The sequence below is a fragment of the Drosophila obscura genome, unplaced genomic scaffold (genome assembly GCF_018151105.1).
Source record: "Drosophila obscura isolate BZ-5 IFL unplaced genomic scaffold, ASM1815110v1 contig_208, whole genome shotgun sequence".
Classification (NCBI taxonomy): Eukaryota; Metazoa; Arthropoda; class Insecta; order Diptera; family Drosophilidae; genus Drosophila; species Drosophila obscura.
Genome location: NW_024542799.1, coordinates 1119962 through 1126569, shown reverse-complemented (window position 1 = coordinate 1126569; position 6608 = coordinate 1119962).

Sequence of the window (6608 nt, the reverse complement as noted above, 5' to 3'; positions counted from 1 at the left end):
TGTGGCTACCCTTGTTCAGGGTATCATCAATAAAATGAGCATTTACTGTACTGTAATTATATTTACAATTACAAGTAAATACATTTCTTATTAGTTGACACTAAATAGTACATTTTGCCACTTCGCTGGGCCTTTAAATATTTTTTATTAATTTTGTAACTGCTTTATAAAAATATAAATATAATATTAAATATATATAATAATATAAAAAATATAAATATAAATTTATATAAAAATATATATAATATAAATCTGCAGTGTATTGGAGGCATCGGTCTTACTACTTCTTCTGTTCGTTTGGCAGAAATGTTGCAAATGCGCTTTTACGCTTTAGACTTAAATTTTTGCTAGGCCCAGAAGCTCTTTTGATATTTCACTTTTCAAAAATATACATATACATACATACATACTCGTTTATACAACATTTGTTGTTGTTTTGTTGCTTTTTTTGTAATCGCATTAAGTGCGCTTATTTAACGCAAATCTGCCCGAACCCAAGCCATCATCAGAGCCTTGATCCTGGCCAAAACGCTAATGATGACTAATTTGTTTGCTTTGCCAGAGTCCTTCCCTCGTGAACGAATGTACTTCTCGTACCCTTGGGTTGAGTGGGGCGGCACATGTGTGGTGCGGCCACAAGTGTTTGCCAGGGACTTCATCCTTGTGCTCTCTTCCACTTCCACTTCTCTGGATTCGGAGGAGTTTATTTTTTGTTATTTTTGCAACATTTAACGCTTATTTGGGTCTTGGCTAAGCTTTCCTGGCTCCGGCCTCGGCTTCGGGTTCGGGCTTTTCACTCTGTTTGTTTTTTCTTCTATTTTTCGTATTTGTTTTTTTTTTTTTCAGACAGCCTTTTTGGAATCCGTTTGCTCTGGTGTTTGTTGTTTTTAGATGCAGCGCACAATTAATTTCCAATTAGAATTTTGTTTGTCTCGAAATGTTGAGCATATGATTGGGTGGGTGCCGCTGCCACATGACGCAGCTGCAAGGTGGTGGGCAGACATGCCAAAACATTTAGATATGTAAATTTATTTTAAAGTTAATCCTACTTCTGTGGATTTCAATTTAAAAATGTGTTTGGCGTATTCTAAAAGTATACAAATCATTTTATTCTAACTCTAGCAAAATTTTTGGTATCAGTTCCATTGTTCCTCTGCAACCTCTCCAAAAAATATGGAAAAATAAGTGCAGATAGAAATCTATTTAAATGTCATTTTTTATTAAAAATAAAACACTACATAAATGTTGACAACATTTTATTAATCATTCTGGAAGTCTATCAAAGTAAGGGGAAAAAGACCAATAAAATAAATAGCAAATTGTTCTACCCACTCCCAAAATCACGAATCCCATCCATAGATGTCCCAATTTGAACAACATTCGTAATGTGGCCTCATCTAATCCATCTCTTACCCAAAAGTCTTACTCCTGCTCCAGCAACTAGCAGCGAAAAAAAAACAGCTCAATCCGCTTAACTAATTTACTCGCCCTGGCAACATATCTCTTCACTCCACAGATTTCGGTAATCGGACATCCCAAAGAGGAACAGCAAAGTAGAAAAGAAAAAACGAATGGTACGGGAGAGGGGAGGGAAGGACAAGCAATTGCTAAATTAACAAATTATGCATCGTCCAAGCGGCACACCCCGACCCCTAGAGCAGAAGGATGGGCTAAGACGGAAAAAAACGAGCACTTAATTTAGTTAATGTAAATGCAGGGCAATCCCAAGTCTGGACGGACGCCCTCTGACATTTGACAGATGAACTCCTGGTGCGGAGGATGAGGACGGGAGAACGCTTTCAATCTTGATGCGACTCAGTTTGTAAGTCCTGGCGACAGAGAGCCAAGCAGGGCAGAGGCCAGAGGACAACTTGAGCTGCTCGTACACGAAAGGTTTGCTCTCGAACACATTTTATTGTTTCCTATTCGCGCAGTTGGCATTCAGTTTCACGGATATCTTGGCAGAATTCTTTTGGGATTCAAAGTTGTCACAAATAGCTTAAGGTAGGGGAATGGACAGAGATGAGGGACTCCCTTTTCGGACTCGCTTCAACATCAAGGCGTATTTGAGCATTGCCAAAGTTAATAAACAAATAGAAATGAGCATTATATAAACAAATAAAATTATTGCTGCTGCTACAGTGGAACACCCAAAGCCAGGACGAGGTCGGAAAGGGGTTGTTGTCTGTCTGCCGGGCCTTAGGGCATGTCCAAGCTTATTCCGAGACATTCTGCCCCAGCCCAGCCCCACTGTGCTCTCTGTTGATGGCAGCAAAAAGCAAAGAACCTAATGATTTTATTGCTTATGAAGATGTAACTCATTTGCGCCAACCCTTTAGACAATTATCCTCTTAGATAAACAATTGCAGACAGCGGAAGAGAGAGTCGTCCGTGTTCGGGGTTTGTTTTCATTTCTTTTTCGCGCTTTTGCCATCATTTTTATTTGTTTGTTGCTTTTACACGTATTTTCTTTTGTTTTCCATTTCGTCGTAAAACGTTTATTTCATTTATGCTGCATATTCCCTTTGGAGATGTAGTCATAACATAAAAAAATGCGCCAATAAAATTATGCAAAAAAAAAAGGACGAACAGAAAAGGATTAAAAACATCCACAGGAAGTGACTTTAGGACTCGCGGCAGCTGTGTTTGTTCCCCTTTTAATTACTTTCGTATAGAGCAGAAAACTATAAGCAGCGCTTCAGTTTTTATGATTCCGATCGTAAATGTAAATGTCTGGGGAGTCGCTCTAAGGATGTTCAAGGATCGTAAACTAGAAAACTGAAGCTCTCTCCACTCATAATCTTGGCCTATAAATCTGCCCATTCTCCGGCAGTTCATCCCTCGCATGGGTTATGGGTCTATCTGCCATTAAATTACATGAAAGTTTCCTTTCAGCTCAGAACTTTGGATTGTTTAATTGGAAATTCATCAAATACATACACAGACAAAATAGAGTGTATTCTATAGTATGAGGTAAATATTGTTTAAAATATAAATTCGACTATAGAGTATAGTTTTTAGTCCAAATTTGTTTAATCAATCACCAATCTCGTGTTTGGAGACTTTCAACAGTCCAGTGAGCCCACGTACATTTTCATATGTATTGCTTATTTCAACGTGATTATGATATTCAATATTAATCGACTTTAACGATTGGAGCTGAAGTTATTAAGCAATCCCTAAGTTCAAGAACATCCAATTTGGGGTACAAAAAATGATCTTTCTGAGTTTCAAAAGTGTGGGCCAAAACTTTCAAGGTACGCAATTTCTTTAAATGGAAACATATTTCAAAAATATATTGCAAGCCATTTTCATTTACAATTATTTATTTATCATTTACAATTAAGTGAGAAATTTCCAACTCTTCCAGGTTCATCAGTTTTCGTATATATTGAGCTGAAAAGATTGAAGGTACATATTTACATACATACATATGTGTACGCAAACATATGTTAACGATATTCATTTTTTGGTAAGTTCTATTTCATACCCTGAGCTTTCAAAATATCTTTTAAAGTTCATGCTTTACATTCCTGCGTGATGTAGTTCAGCACATCCGATTCAGGACAATGCCTCCTAAATGATTTTGCAAGGGATTAAAAAATGTTCTCAAATTAAGACTTGATTATTTTTGTTGCCAATCAGTTTAAAAATCACGAACCAAAAGATGACCAAAGAAATTTTCTAAATAAAAAAAGAAAAAACTTCCCTCCGGAAGCCTTAAGACCCTCACCTCACGTTTTTCCTTTGACTGTTGCTGTCAGAAATGTCATACACACAATTATTTCTAATGCCAGGACAGATGATGGCTGGAATGGACCTCACCCTAACCCACCCCACTCTCTCTCTAAGCCAAAACGCATGTCAATTTGTCAATTTCGCATATATTCTGCGGCGATTCTTCTTCTGTTTTTTTTGTGTTGCCTGGAAACGACTGCGACGAGGACGACTTCTTTTTATTGATATCGTCCGGGCAACACGTGTGGAGGACTGCTTTGGCGGTGCGGGGTCTACACACTCGCCACAAGAATGTAATCTGATGCCTGTGTCCGTGTGGTCCACATGTCCGTGCGATATGTGCCGTTTGCTTGTGTTAGCTTTGGCCATAGCATTTTGCCAAATCATTATGCCCAAAAAAATATATATATGCTTTCATTCTGCGATGCTTTCTCTGGCATTTGCCATGGTTTTGGCAGTTATCCGCAAAGGTTATTTGATATTTTACAGTTGATAATAGTCAAACACGCACAAAAGTTTCCAAGATCATTATAGTTGATTGATGTGTGTGTGGACGGGCTTCGCTTGTGATTTTATATTCCACTGCGGTTTAGGATTACTTAGCTTGTCCACTGCACAACTGTACTTAAAGTTTTTCCAGTGTGCAAACTGTACGTAATGGGGGAAATAATCGGAATATAATATTTTTTATTTTTTCTCTTAATTCTGCTTAATTTTCCAATCAGTTTAAAGGTCTGTCATTAAACTTTAGCCACAGCCACACGCAACTGTACCTTAAACACTCCATAGCCCACGCCCCGATCAGGGGTTGAGATTTAATTATGGGAAAATAAAACAAAGTACAAGAAAAAGTCAACAAACTTAGCGATGCTCTCCTCCCATTCGGTTTTCACTACACGTAATTAAGCACATGGCCAGCTGGGTCCACTCTCTCTCTCTCTCTCTCGCTCTTTTAGATCCTTGGTTCCGCAGTTCCACTCAGGTCAGTTCCTGCTTAATCCGAGAGTCCAGGGTCTGCAGCAGGAACAAGAGCAACCGGGAATCGCCTGCATTGAATGCATTTAACTCTTTCAGTGGTTCTTTATGGTCGGTCATTAATATGCTTGATTATTTCCCTTGACTGGGTTGTCCTTCTGCCCGGGTCCTGTACTCCTTTCAATGACACGTGGCCGACGCCGTCCAGCGCCCGCATAAACATTTTCATCCTCAAGTATCAACTTCCTGTGTGGCGCGGCATTATAAATAAAACCAGAGCATTGTGTGATTCTTGTGTTGAAAAAATATTTCTCAAAATGTATAAAAACTTTTGGCATTACCTCGCCATCAACCCCCTGGCGACTGGCTGGGTAAAGGGTTAAGTAGCAGCGACATGGAATGACGATGATGCTCGCTTTTTGGGGGTTGGGCCGCGCCCCATTATTAAGGCTGATTGACGCCTGTTTTCTGTAATTTTGTAATTGAAACTGAAGTCGATTTTCCCTTACTTTTTTACAGAATTTTTTCAACAATTTTTCTGTTTTTTTTTTTTTTGCTGCATTCTGTTTACTTCTTTGTTTTTTTCTTCTTTTTTTTTTACTGCTGCGCCCACAATCATTTGTTTGTTTATCCTTTTGATCTTTTCGCTGGTTGTCATCTGCCCAGGGACTAATGCTTACTGCCAGGCGGGGTGGGGCTTGGTCCTTCCTTCCTTCCTGCCTTTCTGTTGTTTCTTGTTTTTTTTTTTTAATTTTTGTAATGCAAGTTGACAACAAATTATGATATTGTCACACTTTTTTTTTGTGGTGAGAATGCGAATGGGATTTGTCATGGGTTTGGGGGTTTATCGTTCAATCATTCAAACAGATTATACCTGAAAAAATATATGTAAAATTACATGAAAATATCCCTTAAGTTACATATTTAAACGTGACTTCACCCCTTGTTATCCCTTTTGCATAACTATGTTCGTAAAACCCCATAGAGTCTAGGGGAAATCCGCAACACCATTAACCTCTCAACAGAGCTGACAATAATTCATATGATGAAATATGGAACATTTCAGCCGAGAATCCCTTCCCTCCTCAGTCATCAATTTCTAAGGTTCGCCCTCCCGCCTTAATCTCAGTATATCAAATTGTCCAAGTGCTTGGTGCTTTGGCTTTTGGGTATGCAGTGCATATGGTGTGCAGACCAGGTTCTGGTCCGTTGGTCGACCACTTTAACCAAAGTTTCAACCAAGCGACAAGCCCTCAATTATCAGATTTGCATGAATGATACTCTCGCTCCTGATGCGGTTCCCCGGTGCTGCTCCTGTAGCTGCTTGATGGTCAGAATAGTCCGGGCTGGCCAGGATGGGATGCCGCTCCATCTCCATCTTCCTGCTTGTCTCTCTGCCGCAGCATAATATTTCAAATCAGGCGAACGGAGGAGAGCTGAGCTGCTCTCATTATCAAAGCACAGCATGTGGTTAGCAGGGCCAAACTTCCTGAAAGGAAGCCACCCAACCATCTAGCCATCGAGCCATCCAGCTATCCATGGGAATGGGTGTAGCAGTAGCAGCAGCTAGCACTGCTAAAGGAGCCAGGAAGGAGCCATGTGGCCCCATGGATGATGAAGCAACACTGCAAAATTTCAGTCAATTTCCTTCGAAATTGTTTTTTTTTTTTTGTTGCTGTTTGTTTGCCAGCCAGACTCCAGCTCAGCTCTGGTCGGGCTTCCTGTGTCTACCCCGTGTTATAGATGGATCCCTGTTCGGCATTGTTCCCCGGTAGCCTTACAAGCGACAGTGTTAAATGGTTGCAATATGTCATCAGGTTTGTGCCTTCTCTTCTGCCCTGTTACTAGATGGCTGCCATGATAGACCAATCATGCCCAACCGTCACACCAGCCAC